At 38.7% G+C, this 18,932-nt stretch overlaps 1 long non-coding RNA gene across 2 annotated transcripts; it reads right to left on the bottom strand.

The window, feature by feature from the left end:
- Positions 1 to 7,900: 7,900 nt before the first annotated feature.
- On the bottom strand, positions 7,901 to 18,830 carry LOC135256833 (uncharacterized). 2 transcript variants are annotated; one of them, XR_010330530.1, is made up of 5 exons: positions 18,672 to 18,830; positions 15,720 to 15,805; positions 14,140 to 14,202; positions 9,981 to 10,072; positions 7,901 to 9,615 (listed from the first exon to the last, which is right to left on the bottom strand). It is a non-coding gene; the product is annotated as an uncharacterized LOC135256833 (long non-coding RNA). The 2 variants fall into 2 exon arrangements; XR_010330529.1 differs by having other exon boundaries at positions 14,144 to 14,202.
- Positions 18,831 to 18,932: the final 102 nt, after the last annotated feature.

Here is an 18,932-nt window from a genome sequence, read left to right as displayed (position 1 = left end):
AAATGACTACAGCTCTTGCAAAATGTACCATTTGCACTATAAAAATAATGTCAATATTTGTAATTGCATTCACCACATTTTTCAAGTCACATTTTTGTTAATAATTTTGTTAAAGCTCTCACACAATACAGCTCTGAAAAGGAGCAATAATTACTGTAGTTTTCCCTTCTCAAAGCAGCCAGCGAAACCACATGTTTAGTCTAGTTAATATGCAAATGAGCATGGCTGAGCATGTAAAAATGGCAACTCCATATGACAGCCACTACTCTTTGATGTTGTAGTAGTTGCTCCCAAGTCAAAAGGCTATGAGTAGTGGACAAATGCACAGTAAGCAACGGACAGTTAAAAACAGTTATTTACCATTATATCCCCATTTGTTCATGGATATTCACATGACTTTGAATTTAACTACAAATTAAATGCTTCCTGAACCTACTGTAGTCTGAATACTGACAATAGTGACTATTAATGAACCAGTCTGTGCTTCTAGGGTTTTATACCATTGCAGCTCTGGGTTTCTCCCATAGCCTATTTTATACTTATCGTGTTCACATTATTATGTAAAGGTCTTTCTGGCAGTCACCTGTGAAACAGTTTCATCACGACAGCACTGACAGAAGACATTTTTAAGATGCTGAAGATTATATGCACTGATATGGGTTTCAATTTCCCCTCAGATGTACTTCAAGAAAATGTCAAAGACAAGAAACAAAAAGCATGGCTTTTATTATTCAAAATATGGTGAGAAACAGCATTATTGGATGTGGACACATGCCATTAAATGCAGCCATATTCAAGGAAAATCAAAAATAGTTTTATTTATGATGGTCAAATGAGAAAATATGCAGTATGCTTTCTTATATGATATTAACATTGTACGGTGTGGGCTTTTTTTTACAATAAGTTCTACAAATAATGAAGACTGCAACATTTTGATAAATATTTTTCTGAGATGTGATACGTTCAGTGTGGCCGTTATATCAGTTCTTTGCTTGTGGTATATGCATATAAACACTTCTTGAAATGTTGATTCATTGGAGAGGCAATGAGAACTAATTATGCCAAATATGACATTAGAAACTGTTGTACTAATATAGTGGCACATTTAAACCCTTAAATCAATTGTTTTTAAATATAAAGAAAACATCGGTCTGAAAATTTTATCAACAGTATTTATACTCTTGACCAGGGGTTATTAAACTTGGTCCTGGCGTTGCCTGTGTTTCCTGGTTTTAATTACAGCCACAATTGCAAGCCCTGAATGGTAACAAGTGGTTCATTGTCCTTAATGACTTGTCTTTTTTAATGTCTGTCTATTATGGGGTGATTTACGCACTTGAGGCTGCATTATGCCCGAAATCATTTTGCATGACCATGAAGAATAAGCATCCCATATTCACATCCCACAATCCCAAGATTGATTCTGATCTATCACATCAGCTAAGGCTTTCCATTTCTGCAATGTGGCAAATCATTCTTTTAGAAAGGCCACATATTTTAATCTAAGTTATAGATTGACAGGGAAATCTGTGGAATTCTAATGGCTATGGACACCTGGTCAGTGAAACTAAACCGTTATTGGGACATTAAAGAGTATGAAAGTAAAGCTAATAACAATGAGCCAAACCTGCCTCCTGTTAATATACTTAGGGGAAACATTATGCAAGAATGCTACCACATTTCTAACAGTATAAACTGACCAAGAGATTGGCTGTAAGTAAAACCAGCACACACAGGGACCCCAGGAACCAGTCTGAGAAGCCTCGCTCTGCACAATTTACACAGTCTCCCAAAAACCGAATGTCTTCTTTCAGCTATGGAGAGGACGCACAAAACATTGCAAAATCAAATGGCTTACCTGGTTTTGCCATACAGTCTAACCTTAGGCCTGGTCTTTTGGCAGATAAATAGTCCTTCCATTTCACGATGTCGCTCGCATTTTTTGGCTTGAGTAGTCTGCTTACCTGTGCAGCCATCTGAGTGAGCCTGGATTTCTGTGTGCCGGCATTTCACTCTGTTCTGCGGCACAGGGTTTGTGAAAAGAGCACACACACACACACTGCACGGTAGTGCCACCTAGGCGGAGCAATGTAGCATCTCATTTCTTGGCTTAAATTAGTTTCATATTCACTTATGTTTTTTGGGGTTTTTTTTTAGTATAACTTGCATATGTGTTCATACAATGAAAGTAATTTCCTGTCAATTTTTTTCTCATGGTTAATACATCAAGGGTGTTGAAAGGCTTTTAAAAAAAGAAGTAGCAATATGCACATCTTTTGAGGTTTGTGAATAATGTTGTAGTTCTTATCAGCTTTGTCAGCTTAAAGGTGACTTGACACGAGGTAATCGAGCCATAGTGCAGTAATATGGGAAGCACACTGTTTTAAGAGGGAAATGAACACGAGTTTCAATACCTTTAGGGTTCTTAACACAAACAATGTCAGGGGCCATATCTTTTACTGGGAAATTTGCTGTTACAAAAGCTGTAGTGGGGTTCTTTGTCATTCATATGTATTCAAGCCCTGGAAATTTCAACTTTAAAGTTCTCTAATGGCCAGAGTAGTGCGGGCCATCTCCTGTTGACAACCTACAGCCAGGAAACCACTGCCTCACTCAGGAATGTCACTGCTCTGACTGCAAAGGTTCCATGGAGCTGAAAAGTGTTTTTAAACCTGAATTATGTAGCTGCTGACAAACTGGTGGTTAGGGACTAGCAAGAACTCTGCTCTCTCTCCTAAACAACAGTTGCTTTAGGTTCTTCAAATGCACCTCAAGCTATTTGAACTCACAATACCTGCTGTACCACAGTCTAGTTGTGACCTGCTAGACTGTGCCCTGAGAGCCTGTTTTTCCCTTGTGTTCTCAAAAACATTCTTTTGAAAGCATAGACTGTAAAAAATGAACAATGTGACTGTAACATTAACCATAAACTTTCCACGGGCTTAAGAAAAGAGTTTTTGAGTGCAGTTTTGCTGCCACCATGTTGTACGAATTCGATCCAGAGACTGCACAGTAGGGAAACAGGGGGACCCTTGTATGGTCATGATGTCTGGGCCAGTGTGATTGACAGTAACGCAGACTGTCCCTGAACTGTCCACAAAATATTCAAATATTGTCACGATTACAGAATAACTTAACAAACTGGCAGATAAGGAGGCAAAATACAAAATACTTAATGTGACTACGTGTTCTTTTGGTAAAAAGTTATTAACTTTGTATTTCGACTGCATTGTACCACTGACTTAAAATGAAGTGGGTGACTGAAAAACTGGACTGGAGCCAAGCGCTCTGGCACGATAAAGCAACGTCTCTCAACTAGATCATGACGTGAGCTTCAAACCCTAATCCAGGTCATTGTCCCTAGCTTAAAAATACCCTTAGTCCTTAGGCCTGTAGGGCCTTCACAAAACTAATACAATGCAGTGGTGTTAACCTGATATTCTTTAACATGTGTAACTGTGTTTAATATTTAAGAACAACCACAATACAGTAAGTAGAGTTTAGCGAGTTTAGCCTCCACTGTTGAAACAGGCATGCGCACAAACACAAATGCATGCACAGGAGCTTCATGTGTACATCAGCATCATTTTAATCATCCATCAGTCACTTACAAAGGTCAGAATGTCTAATTGATGTCATGTCGTGACAGGACATGAGCCCACAGAAGACAGTATGGGTCTTGATTCTCTACAAATGTCACGTCCATCAAATCCACCCTTTCAAATTATCCTTTCAGTTCTATTCCTTACAAATAGACTTGAACGTATGGTATTATATTGGCACACTGATATGAGGTGAGTCTACCAAACTTCTAATAAACCAATGGTCAGTAGTAATACCAACATTGAGCTCCTTAATGTTTGGGACAAAAACTTTTTTTTTCTTGATTTGGCTCTGTTAAATTTTAGATATGTGATCAAACAATTCACATGTGGCTAATTTTCAGATTCACAAAGATTCACAGCTTTCATTCAAGTGTATTCTTAGGTATTTTGGTTTCACTATGTAGAAATAAAAACACTTTTTATGAAGTCCCCCCATCTTTCCTTCTGTACGTTAAACTCTGTCCACAGCTCCACATAAAGAAGAACAGTTATTGCAGTGTAACTGAGCGACTGGTAGAGGCTGCTCATTGTTGCGGGGGTTTTATTTTTTTGTGCAGCTGGAAAACCCCTTTCACAATGGCCTTCTTCTAGGGCTGTGGGAAAATAGCTGAGACTGCTACATGGGGAGAGCTATATTTAAATAGAGATGAAAAATGAGGGGAAGAGGCTACAGTGTGCAGGGAAGGGCTGGAAAAAGTAAGATTCTGCTTTTGAACAATAACAAGAACAACGACTCAAGCTCAGTGATGGCTGCCCCACACTGCAGGCAGACATGTGGTCTCTCCTGGAGAATGCATAAAAATACAAACGTGTGCCTCAAAATGTAGATGTCAGACTAATTAAATGAGTATTTTTATTTATAATGTTTTTTAACCAAGGGGCCAAGGCCGAGCTTTGTTTTTGAAGCTAACTTCCTGGTCTTGTTGAGAGACGCTTTCTGGCCCCAGCGCGTTTGGCTTCAGTTTAGGTTCTGCACCCACCCGTTTCAGAATAAGTCAGCAGTACCAATACGGCCAAAATACAAAGTCAGTTTTTTCCCCGCAAGAACATGTAGTCGCAATAGGTGCCTTTTCTGTCTATTATCTCCACATGTACCCACTTGTTAAGTTACTGTGTCATTTGGAAAATATTTTAATATTACTACCTAGTCACAGCGTATCTCACATGCTTAGTGGATGACCAGGACTGGCTCGAACTTTATGACCGTATAAGGGTCCCCCGTTTACAGTACAAAAACTGCACTTTCGCAGCTTTAAAACACTTTTCGCAGGCCCATGGATAGTCAGTGGGTGGCATCACAGGCACTTTGTCCATATTTTTAACAGTCTATGGTCTTTTATCCCTTTCCAGTCTGAGTGAAAGTTCCAAAAGTTGACCAACAGGAGGCAGTAACAAGAACGAACGTTTGTTATGTGATCATACTATCTGACATATTAGAGGTTTATATGTCATGTTACAGAGGATAATTTGTACTCTCAGATAATATAGACCATAATAGGCTTGCTTACAATCATTTCCCCATCATGGCAAATAACTGATAATTACCAATTAATTTACTGTAAGTTCTTTGATCTGTATAAGAACAAGAGACTTTAACCTGAAAAATACATATATCTGGGTAGCGAAACTAACAGATATTCCAGGGAGCCCTAAATAAGGTTTACTCCATCTGGTTAGTGAGACTATTTAAATAACCCTGAATATGGCCCCTCTATTATTTCATGAAATAGCACTAGGGCCCGTCTGGACACTGACTCTTAACAGCTATCCCAGAGCAACTGCACATCCAGCTAGTGAAATTATCAATATACTCAAAGGGTAATAGTGTTACCACAACACCACATATGAGACCAATACAGTGATTGGCTCTCACAGACATGTTCACCTTGATCAATGTATACGTAAGCCAAATACTATGTATGCACTAAAAAAAGGAGAACTATTTTTATGACACAATGACTGTGGGTAATAATAATAGATAAGCAGTTTCAATTATGTTAAAAGGCAAAAATTTGATTTACAAGAGAATCAAAGAACCATATGCTATATGAAAAGACGAGACAGATCATCTAACAGATTAAGACAAAAGAACAAAGAGATTTTTGATGCATGCCCAAATGTTCATACGAAATGACTATGGTACCAGGAGAACCGTTGAGCAGATTCTCCCCAAATGCTGTCCTATCCAAACCTTCCACATTCCCCGTAGTTTACCCAAGTAAGGTCTGGCTAGGACTAAGGCTGTAACACCCACGCGACATGAAAGCTCTCGCCCAGGAACCCTGCAGTGTCTGGAAGACATGAGAATCCCATGAGAAGCCCCATGAATCTATACAAGTCATCCGGAGTCACCTCAGTCCATGCCTCTTTGCTGTTAGCATAAGACGGGCAGTTCAGCACAGGTTCCCACCCCTGACGGTTAGTAAAGCCACAAATCTCCGCAACTAAAGCCTGTGTGAAAAACAGCATGGAGAAATCCATTTCGCGCAACATTTAATTTGTAGTTGACCACAGTGTTCTGCGCACATTACTCAAGTCTATACCGAATGTACGACGGGGTGTAAAGGGGAGAGGCTAAGGTGTCTGAGCATCCGTGTCAACATAAGAAGAGGAAAAGGAGCCAGAAAAAAGCTTACACTAAGTTAGTACTGATGCGAATGACAGACGTATGGAAAATTGTAAGTATAAAAACAGTATTATTGTGTAAATGAAATATCAATGCTCACACATACAGTACAGAAACTTACTCCGCTGATGTTGTCCCTAATTGAGAAATAGGGTGTGGGTCCATCTTGTCATCCTCGTCCTCTTTCTCCTCCACTTCCTGATGCTGCTAATCAATGCGCTGAGCCATCATCAGCTCTGCATCGAGGTGATTTACAAGATCCGCCGATTCATAGTGCGAGCAGCTATTTATCACTTAGAAATATGTGTTGCAAACTGCATGTCATTTTAGGGTGCAGTCAAAATGGAAATTATTTACAGGGGTGCCTTGGGTCTGAAAAGTTTGGGTACCACTGGTGTAGTGTAATTAGCTGTGTATAACAATATCCCAAGTAAAACACCTGTCGGATCACTTTGGTGCTGGAGACTAGATTGAAAACAATACAGCAACACTTTGATGCTTTAGACTAGAGCTGGTTTGTGGCTGGTCAAAGCTGGTCTCTAGCTGGACAAAGTTGGTTAAGCTGGGGACTGGCTGACTATACAGGCTGGTCAGCTGGTGAACAGCTGGTTGACCAGTTTTAAGTGTTGAAAATAAAGCTTGACCCGCATAGGCTGGTTTAAGATGGAATTTTCAGCAGGGTAGGTAGCTTGAAATTACAAGCTACTGGCTGCCAGCCTTCCCTTCAGTTAATTTAAAAATGAAATTGTGAAAAAGTGCTTTATTTATGTTATACTATTAACATAAGCAAACTGATAGATGTATAGATGTATGTAGAATATGTTCCGTATTTAGGGCCAGGTTTACATACATATTGCACGTACTATTATGTACTATTGCCAGGATGGAATGGGAACATTGTATGGTTATAGGTTCTAGGTAATCTTTTATTTCTTCCATATGAGTAATTATTTCTATGGCTGGGTGTTTGTCACAGAAGTCACAGGTGTCACTGATTCCATGCTTTTTGCCTCTTTTTTGGCAGTTTCTTGTCCATTTTTATTGCTTTCTATGATTTTTAGGCAGTTTTGGATGGCAACTAAAGCAGCCTCAAACAATTTGAGCATGTTCTGTTTATAACAATGTTCTGTTAAAGGCAAAAAGCATGCCCGTCCATGATGGACAAAAGCAATTAAATTCCCCAGCCTAACAATGTATTTACTTGTATTTTTTACTACTGGCAGCTGCCCACTGATTTCAACCACTTCAAACTTCAACATTTGTCACTGTCGCTTGCACACATTATTTCATTTCCCACTGTTGTGCATGAGACCAAATTGTTCATTTAATAAATACATTTTTGAACATTTTATGTCATTTCTGCCTCTCTTTTCAGTTTTCAGTGATTTTGAACAACTTTGCCGTGACTGCTCTGTGACTTTTGCCAATTTTTTCTGTGACGAACACCTAGCCTGATGTTTCATGATTACCTGCTCGGGGAGTTGAAAAAGCATGGTTCTTGTTGTAAAGATTATCTCAGTGCATCTTAGATGCCTATACCTGTGTCTCCATCTTGCTTCTGCCTTTATTTACCCCAGCTCTTTAGAGATTTCATTTAATTCAAAAAAGAGCCTTATTAATTCTATGAATTTTGTAAATTCAACTGAATACATAATTAGCCACATTTATATCGCCACCCTTTATTTACATGATTCTCCCTTAAAGGTACACTATGCAGGATTTGAACCTTTTGAGCATCAACAGCCTTCTCTGCACAGTTGTGCCCTTAACAATGGCAACCACTAAAATGGTGACAGTCCATGCCTTGGTTGCACAGGGTTGTATGCAATGTCAGGCCCACCCACAAGAAGTGCATGTAAGCCAGAGAGGCATCTCCCCCATCTTCACCTGCAGCGCATGAGCCTGGACGCTACCTAGCCGTCTCACAAAGGGGTAATGACTGTACCCTTGTGGCTTAATAATAAAAAACTGTTCAGAGAATGTACAACCCACCCTCACCTGTATAGATCTACTGAACAGAAAAACAAGTTATACCTCCCTCCCCCAAAGGTTTATTCTACATCATATGTCATAGGCCTTCTCCACACAAACAAAAAACACAGCTGCAACCACCTCTTTATTCACCTGAGCTTTCTTCACCTCAGACACCAGGCAAAGTAAAGGGTCCACTGTTCCCCTTCCCTTCCTAAACCCATGTGATATGGAGACAGCAAGCCCCTCTTCTCTAAGTAATAGGACACCATTCAAAAACCTAAGCTCTTTTTAAACAGGAAACATTAAACTTTCAATCTGTGAATGTCATGGTGATTGATTTAGCTAACTCATAAGATGTTATGAGCTGTGTAAATCTCAAGATCACGCAATCTTAATGTTAATCAACGTTCGTTCAAGTAAGTTTACCCATCCCTCAAATAGTTCCGCATAAAAACACCAAAATAGCCTATAATTATAACAGGTCACAGGTCATTTTGTACAGGTAATAATTCATAATAGTTCAAACTTTTTTCTTTTTGCGGTGAAAAACGTCACAATTTAGTTTGATTAATTAACCCGAGTTTGCACGAGTTTTGGCTCACGGAATAGCGAGATTGAGACCAAAGACTGTTCAAGTGAAAAACACAAAGAAAATGTATAAATTCAGTAATCGATTTTGATGGCCAGTAAGTCACATTTCAAAACGGGGGCACACGACTCCACCTGTGACCAGAGGTGGGTAACCCGGCTTCAAAGAGTAAAAAGACTGACCATGTATTTTCTCCATCAACATGCACTATTACAATATACACTATTACAGCTGATTACAAGAATTAGTTCTCCTATCATGCTGAAGAGTCATGCTAATTAGAATCAGCTGGTTTAGCGCATGGTGGTGGAGAAAATACATAGTCAGTCTTTTTACTCTTTGAAGCCGGGTTACCCACCTCTGCCTGTGGCTTCATTTTCTTTGCCATTGCATTTCTAGAGGCACAAATCCTGAAAAAGTCACGTGATTAGGCGCAGCTACGCTACATCTGGAATCGTTTTTTAATTAATATATATGGTTAAATATGACCGTAAATCCCTCTTACCTACCTTTCCTCATTCGCAGTCAGGTCGAAGCTCTTATTTCCTCTTATTTTACATACAAGTGGTCCACTTGTATGTAATCATAATTGATTCTGTCATTTGCAGTTTTCAAAAATTAAACTGGTGTTTGGACGACATTGATATTAAGCGTTAAGCCATCAACATTTAACATAGTTCAATTTTAGTGTTGGTGGACTTCCACAGGTTTCTCCCATTGAGAGTGTGGGTTTGGTCGGTGGTGTGTGTGTAGGGGGAGGGGGGTTGGTGGTCACAGAAGGGTAGTGTGATTGGTAGAGGAAGGGCCTCTTCTGGGCTAACCTGTACAAGCAGTTGAGAGAATGAAGTGGAATTTATGTTGCACCAACTCACTAGTTGAAAGACTAAGGTCCTTTCCCTGACTCCTCTCAAGAATTTTTATCAAGGCTTTGAAAACTTGTATGCACATTACAACATCTGTCAATACATAATGTATCAAATCCTTATCTCTGTACTGTTCTTGGGAGGAACACCATGTTCATTCTCATGTTCATTCTCCTATTAGTAGGACAAAGCATTAATGGGAACTGCAGGAAAGAAATCATAGCATGCCTCATTGAGAAATATGACAACGTCGATTAAATGGATCTTAATCTTGAAAGGACAGAGCAACACAGTGAATTATTCTTATAGTCTTCTTTCCCTACCTCACTTTTGTTAATCCATTGATCTTGCCCCCTCCTTCCTTGCCCCTCCCTTTTGCAGCCTCTCCATGTCTGACCCAGTGATGTGGTATTCTCTGTGAAGAAACACCAAAGCAGATTTCATTCAAGCAGCCTGGATAGACCATCTAGCTTGAATATGTTTCTGTGCAAAGTTCTGTACTTAATTCATCTAGGGAAACCATGTGTAGGAGGGCCATGATACAGATTATATGTTGTGTTCCCCATCAGAAACATTACTCAATTGTTTCTAATTACAGTAGTAAACAAAGTGCATAATGTTGTAGAGAAAGTAGGCTTTGAATCAGCAATATGAGAACAATGCATTCAAAATGAGCGCTCTAGTCTAATTGACAAACAATGCTTCTAAATATAAAGAGAGGTTGCCTAGTGCTTCAGCCTGGAATATGGTAAATGGTAAATGGACTGCATTTATATAGCGCTTTTATCCAAAGCGCTTTACAATTGATGCCTCTCATTCGCCAGAGCAGTTAGGGGTTAGGTGTCTTGCTCAAGGACACTTCGACACGCCCAGGGCGGGGAATATTTTCACTGAAACTACATACAGCATCATCCAAGCAGTCACGCCAGAGTTTCAGTGAATTAAATCAGTCTGCCTCTTGTCAAAGTATGATTGGTCCCCATTTGATATTTATGTAGCATATCAGAAACATACATTTTTTGACCCATGGCTAATCATTGCCTGGCTCACTGAAAGTACCACAAATGCAAAACTTTGAATTCTTCTACAGTCAGTTTAGTGGGAAGACAAAGAATAAAACTTTTTTTTTCAACAGAGTGCTCATATGGTGCATTCCATCTGTGAGAATATGAATAGTTTAATGTACCCTGTCTAATTACACAAAAAAAACAGGCATAAAGGCATTCTTTTAAATATAATATAATCCATTTATTTTTCCTTGTGCCTCAGTTATATAGACCATTTTTTGCTTTAGTCAGTAAACTGACAATGGATTAATATATTATTAATTCTGGATAGTTAGAGATAGTGGGTTAGACTAAATAATTAAAAGTTTTGCATAAAATGTAAAATATTTTATTTTCTTTCTAGAAAAAGGGTGATTACTTCATCCCATAAATGTTTATTTTAGGTGAAAAAAAAATAAAATGTTAAATCTTCCTTTCAATGCCAGTAATTTACTCTGTAATGCATTTGATATGTCATACTAATTCAAAATACAAAATTTATTACCATTTTTTGTGTAATGCTAAGTAAAAGCATGCAGTTTTTTATTTTTAATAAATTTGCAAAACAATCTAAAAACCTGTTTTCACTTTGTCATTATGGGGTATTGTGTGTAGATTGATGAGAATAAAAAAATGTAGCCTATAATAAGGCTGTAACGTAACAAAATGTGGAAATAGTGAAGGGGTCTGAATACTTTCCGAAGGCACTGTATATAGTGTAAAATTCAAATGCAACTGGTTTACGTATATTGGCATAGTCAAACAATTCAAGTGATAGAGCCGTTACAAGCGTTCCAGAGAGCAAAATGTTATATTCACATTGTCCCACTAGAGGGAGGAGGTATGTCATTTTGATGGTGACAGAGTGCAGGAATGATCAAATATACAAAAACTCTTGCTTGCATGGAGGTAAATGATAATTTCTCAATCCATTATTTACAACTACAAAAGTAAACAAAATGTAGCTTTGTGCATTACCAAAAGTATCTACAGTATATGGCTTGAGAAGAGAGCAAACTGTTGCTGTGCACTGCTGGTGATGCACTACATGTGTCAAGTCTGAGGTGAGATACATACAGTACACTTATGCTTCAATTCATGGAGTTATGGCTATTAATAATGTGCCTTTAGGTGATACTATTGGTGGGTAAACAATTGATTATGTTCAGCATTTTAAGTGCATAATAGTATATTTCTGGTATTATTTTACAGTAGTCCTAACTGTATGTGCCAAACAGTGAACAATAAGCCTCATCAAAGTCAAAGTGATGGCACACTTTTCAAGTGATGCTGCATTTTTTTGTAATTTGATTACAGGCTGTTGTGGAAAAAAATAGATGATTTTTATGAAATGTAACATACTCTTAATTTTTGAAACTGTATAGTAAGTAACGGGTTTGTCTTATTTGTTGGGTTAGCTTTGGTATTTATTATAAGACAATGTACTGCATTGTATCATGTGCAGTAAAGGCTAGATATCCACCCCCGACTCAATGAGTCTGGATATATAATATGCATTTCCTTGCAAATATAAAATACAATGCAATTTTAAAATAGTTCACAGTAAATAAAAACTAAATTAATTGCGCTTTGGCACAGTTACGGAGATAAATTATTAACCTTGGGCTTAGTTCAAGTTTGGATTGGAGGCAGTAGTCAAATCAAATGATAATGTATCTACAAATTGCACTTTACAAATAATTTGTGAAAATACAATTATATTGCCAAAACTTGATAAATAACAGTTTTTTCACCTTACAGTTCTACAAAACAGTTATCTAACCAATTACGGGACTTACTGGCACTTAAAGATCACTGATTTTGTTTTGTTTGTGTGTATTACACATTTTATGGAAGCTGATACTATGTTAATGTTAGCCTGGATCTTCTTATTAGCAGTGAAGGTAATGATACTACCTGATACTGGGAAATTATGTCAGCATTGTTTATACTGGGTAAAGTGCACGCAAATCCCAAAGAGGGATTTCAACCAACAGTCCTGGCGAGATGCGTGTATGCAGGTCTTTGTGGTTTCCTTTCAATCAGGAGATAACTTAAGCTTTGGAAGCAAGGTGTGTGGAACATTGAGCTGATCCGTGACTTCAATCTAGCACTTACTGTAAGTGCTGAAACGTTCTACAAAACCAGCAAGCTCTGCTGCTCTCCAGGACTGGAGTCTGACATGACTGTTCCTCAACAGGATACGCTTCCGGAGGGTTGTCATCAAGCACAATTGGCTCCAGAGAAAATTTTCAACTTAGGCCTTAATGTCCCTTTTCTAATCAAGAATAGAAGAATGTTTATGTAAAACCAGTTTTTAATCCAAAAGATTGAACAGAGTCAAAACATAATGCACCGTTGAAACACGTGATTAGCCAGGCTTGTGTCTACTTAGTTGAAAGTATTTGTTGGAAATGGGAAATGTCTAACCAACAATGAGTCGTGAACTCTTTAGTTTTCTATTATCACAGTCAGCAGTAGGACTAGCCAGACAGTGGGACATTCTATGACCCTTCGATCCATATTTCAGCATAATCTGTCATACTGAGACTGGAAAATGGACACTACAGTCTGCGAGCACTATGCTCTTTGGTCTATAATGCCCAAGAGTGCACACTGTCAGGGCTTCAGTATGAATTCAGGATGACAACTGACCTGGGCCGCAGGTTGATCTGGGTGGCAGTGTAGTATAATGGAGTTGGTCTTGTAACCTAAAGGCCACAGGTTCGATTCCCCGGTAGGACACTGCTGTTGTACCCTTGAGCAAGGTACTTAACCTGTATTGCTCCAGTATATATCCAGCTGTATAACTGGATACAATTTAAGTCGCTCTGGATAAGAGCGTCTGCTCAATGCCTATAATGTAATGTAATCAGCACTCCCAATGAAAACCTCTCCCCCAGTATTTAAATGCTCTGGGGAACCGCGTCAAGTCAATTCATATTTTGGGCGTTATTTATGAAGATGCAAATACTGATGTTGGTGCAAAATAATGTCTTTGGTATTTTGGAACAGAAGGCTAGTATTTTCATCCCTATAGTTTAGTTTTACTAATTGTGCTGGCTGGGTGGCTAGATCAGTCATTTAAGAATAGAGATTTCATAAATGCACGGAGAATTTGTATTTTATCAGATTTAACGGATCTGAACAATTCACCACCAGAAACTAGGTCTAGGACAAATGCTTCAAATTTGGTTGTCCCACAAAATCATGTTTCAACTGTAGATGCTGTCCAAAATATCAACTTCCAGTGGATCTGTGTGCTTGACTGCTTGTATAGATACACTTGACGTATAATGTGAAAAACTTGTACAGTGGAATTATTGCATATTGCTATTTGTAATGAGGTCAAGTTCAAAACATAATGGGTTTTTAGTGCATGTGCACTGAACAACATCACCTCAGAATGATACTGAAGCAAACAAGGGTGACTCACTCACAAGTGCATTCCTCTGTTCTCGTTTCCTCTTCTCCACCTCGCCTTTCTTAGTTCCATCTTCTGTGTTCAGAGGGAAATCAAGAAGAAGAAGCAAGGTCAAGAAATGAGCAAAACTGAACGCAGCCCCCTTATCTGGGTTTTCAGAGCAGTGATAAACCATGGTCACTACTTATGGGCCATAACGCTCACACTTGAGGTGTCTTCCTGAAATGTCCTGCACAATGGTGATTCCCACATGATGGTTTGTGCGAAATTATGGAAGTTAAAAAATATCTTCATTCTGTCGGTTTTTATTCTACTGATGAACAAAGCAGAGTTCAGTATGTGGACTAGTGTCAACAGAAATCTGTCACACTGTATTGTGGACCACCATTGTCTAAAATGAGTGTCTAATCATCTGCTAGACACTACCAGTCAGTGTCTTCTAGATGTAGTACATCCCATAATATACTATACAAACCAGCCAACATAAAATAACATAAAATAAAAACCATTTAAACTATTTATAGTACCTGTTAAAATAAGTAATGTGATTCAAAAACACTTTTTATGACATAAATCAATATATTTTTCATCGAAGGGTCATATTAAGACAAGAAAATGGCATGAGAACAGACTGGTATAAAACAGCATGGCCTCATCTCAACAACAGATGGTAAAGCCCTAAATGCTGAGGATAATGTGAGTTCAGAAGAGGGTGGGCATATCCTGCTCAGCGTGGGCTGGTGAGTTCCTGCAGATGCGGGGCTATCATGATCTTCCTATTTGGGAATTGCGGGCAGGGTAGGAGTTATTTATGCAGCCGATTCAAGAAGCAGGAGCTCTAAGAGCTGTGATCTCCTGACCAACCAGGCTTCACATTGTTGAATACCTAATGCAGCTGCTCTCGATAAAGTGAAGTTCCTTCTTCACCAGGAGACATTCCATATGGGTAGCCAGCTGATGTTTTCACAGGACGTGAATCAGTTCTACCCCTCCTATGTACTGAACATGGAAAGTAATGAGGAGAAAGAATGAGAAATTCTGAGAATTTGAATATCAAGTCAATAAATACCAATATTACAAAAATGTTGTTTGAAATGTTGAAAAATTGATGATGCATACCAATCCTTCTTTGTTATTTAAATTACGAGTGGGTGGGGTGGTGTGGGTACGTGGTGGTGGGGGGAGCATCAGTCTCAAAAGCGCATGTGTGTAGTGTCCACTGACAAATTATTCAACTGAAGTTTTCTGCTCTGTTCTGCAAGAACATTGAATTGCATTAAACCCCATACAATAATTCAGATGTGCTGAATTAAACATGTGCACTTCCTTAATTGCAATGACTAACTTTGGACAGACTGACAGGAATTAGTAACAGAAAGTAAAGGCGAGAACTTCAGGGGAACGTTTATGAAATTGGAGTCATATTATGCACGTGTTATATTGCAACCTCACCCCCCCCCCCCCCCTCACGCTTCAGCACTTGGTGGTCCCGTTCTGTGAGCTTGTGTGGCCTACTGCTTCACGGCTGAGCTGTTGTTGCATTTACAGTTGACTGGGGCAGCTCTAGCTGGACAGAAATTTGACTGACTGACTTGTTGGAAAGGTGGCATCCTATGACAGCGCCCTGTTGAAAGTCACTGAGCTCTTCACCACAACCCGTTCATGTCATTATCTCCACCTGTAAGAGAGACAGAAACAAATATGGCAATAACAAAACACAAAGCACAAAAAACACTGGGACAAAACACCACCGCCCTTAAAACAATAAATAAATATTTGCACATGAACCAGCAACAATTTATTTATTGTTAAACTTGCACAATCTGGATAACGTATCAGCAAGAACTTTAACACGTCCCAGGACGTTTCAAATGTCTAAAATCAAAGGCTGATAGAAAAGAAAATAAACTTCACCCAATGATTGTTGTTAGGCATGCGATGAAGAAAAACAAAAGAGGGTTGTGATCAGTCGATCTGTAAAATAAGTAGAGGCGCAATTTATTGTGTCCAAGTACTACCACTGTAATTACCAGCTTTAATTTGTGGTAATGGGCTGACGTGATGTGCTAGCATTCTTTCACCATCATACCACAAATCATGGCAAAAGTAGTGCCCAAACATGCGGCCACAAAACCATCCCATAAGGAATGGCGTGTAATCCTGGAGAGCATCATCCTTTTAAAGCATGGACTTTTTCACAAGAGTAACCCCTTTTAAGGATTCCTTCTTTCTCTTCAGAATCCAACAATCAGTCATGACATTACCAAGCTGCTTACAACAGCAACACACTGTCCTTTTGGCTCCCAAATACTGCTGCTTTCCACCAGAAACAGGAGGTAGTGGTTTTTGATGAACCAACTATGCCTTTAGGGAACTCCCTCTGGAGAGTGATGTCACAATGATGTGTTGAGGATTTCTCCCTAAACACACTTCTTACTTTCTGTTCATTCAAATAGGTGACATGCTCAGGTACACCGTTTTTGTACTCCTACATAATGATTAAGTCACAGAGTTGTTAAAATGTCTTAAATCCTTGTGCAGCACGCCAGCAGGCAAACCTATTCTCCTTCTCATGGGCAAAGTCACCAATGGTCTGGCTATCGGTAGATAGGTGGTTTGGTGTGGATTGGTAGATATTTGTGTTTGGATCACGGTGCACAAACAGCGAGAGGAAAGTCAAAAAAATTTAAAAGGAAACTTATGTCACTGACTGCCCACGTGTCACTTAATTCGCAAAAGCAGATTCAACACTTCACAAGCCAATTTTACATTTGAGTATGTCTCATTGCATAAAACAAACAACAAATAACAATTAATTAATTAATAAATTAATTAATTTAAAAAACGTGGAAATTGGAAACATATTTTTGGTTTTCATGTACAAAGTATGAGGAATTTGTGGAAAATGGAAAATATGTATTCACAAATATTTTGTACATTTGTAAAAATCAGTAAACATTTGTTGAAATGACAATTTACAAGACATAAGTTGAGAGGTATTTGTTATAGCGATACATTTGTGACTTGTCTCTATTTTATGGATCATGATACATGCATTTGTCAATTATATTAAGATCTGTCTCCAAGTCTTGCCCCTGGAAAAATAAGAGCATGATTAGTTCCCTTGGCTGGGGACCTTGGTCTTGGTCTATCTGAATGGATGAATCATATCATTATGTGGTACCAGGCCATGGTTCAAAACCCAGAACATACCCATTGCTGTTACATTATTTCTTGAGACAGTACAAGTCAGTCTTGTCCTGCAGTCTATTAACGAGGACTTAAATCATGGAAGCAAATTCAAAATTAATATACATTTTAAATAGAAAGTCTTATGTAGGCCGCCTATGCTAAATCATAAAGTGTCAACAAAGGTGTGTAAGTTTCCATGTAAAATTATTCGTTTTTAGAATCGCTACCTGGTGTTACATGTTGCATCATTAATAGTTTACCCAAAATAGAGGGTCTAATTGGCAGTTTCTCTCTAATTAACTTAATTTACAGTTATTTGACTGGCATCAGACTTTAACAGCATTCAAACATCTACGAGTAGCAAGTACAAAATTATAGGCTAGTTGTCAAACATTGCAACAATAAGTTCAATAATGTTGTAACAGTCTTTGACAACTAGGCCTACATAGTAAACGCGGGTGAAAAATGTAGATACTGTATAATGGCAGTAAGCATTTGACCAATAGTAAACATTTGCTTCGTTTCAATAAACTATGCGTCTACAATCCGAGCGCTACCTACAACAATATTTTTTCACAAGGCAATACTTCAGTTACAAGCAGCCCAAAAAATTAGAGTCATACAATGATCCACTTTCCAGTTTTTCGGTGTGGCCAGGATAAAGGTAAGGAAATGATGGACTTTGGTTCCAACCAATCGTTGACCGTAAAACGTCAACTAACCGTAAACTTAGTTCTTCAAGCCAATGACTTAAGTCAAAGACGGCGAGAACGCCTTCTAGTCACCAAAAATGAACTGGCTGTCTTATTAGCTGTGTTGGTAACTTAGGGTAAGTCACATAGCTTGCCTTCTCCACTAGCATTTGAAGCTCCAATATATTTCAAATCCATTGGCTAAGAACACATTCATTGAGCAAGGAAAATGGCTGCTTTAAATTAACGTTTCATGTAGACTCGTGTTTCATAGCCAAAGTAGGCTACGTTTTAATATATTAACAGGGGAAATTCCATGGCTACGTAAAATACACCGAATGTGTAAGGTGGATAAAACGGCACAATAAAACGCAAAAACATCGTGTTACGCTTTGCCTTTTCTCGTTTTTCCCTTTTTTGTGGAGCCGACTTTAAATCACCTTCGCCACCTATCTCAGTTAGTGGTAGGAGGTGCTTATTTCGCTAGCAATAATTATGTGGAATGAACGTTCGTGTGCAATTTTAGCTGGTACGCAAATTAGTTTGACGTTAGCTAATGGTAGGCTCCGCTACTCGAATCCTAGCGCAGCTAATTTGCAGTTAACATGTAAATCTATCTTCATATTGCCTTTAAAGTTACTCAAGTGACGTATTGCTTACCTATATGTTTGAATTTCACAAAAATTAAGAGCTAGTTAATCTGGTTGATTAATCTGATGTTGTGCGATGTTCCGAAAAGTAAGTCACTTTTCTTCCCTGTGAGTAAAGACAGCATCAGTTCGTGCGTGGGTGAGGAAGGGGGGGAGTGGTGGCTGCCAATCCGCCATAGCACTTACAACGGACAGCAGCTGCCTCGCTAGCCGAGGTTAGCGGAGGGGTGTGTCATCTTGCTTTAGAAATACTAGCCATTGTTCCACTCCA

Source organism: Anguilla rostrata, chromosome 6 (genome assembly GCF_018555375.3).
Source record: "Anguilla rostrata isolate EN2019 chromosome 6, ASM1855537v3, whole genome shotgun sequence".
NCBI classification, from domain to species: Eukaryota; Metazoa; Chordata; class Actinopteri; order Anguilliformes; family Anguillidae; genus Anguilla; species Anguilla rostrata.
Note: the sequence above shows the minus strand (reverse complement) of the source record. Positions and strands in the feature narration are given on the sequence as shown.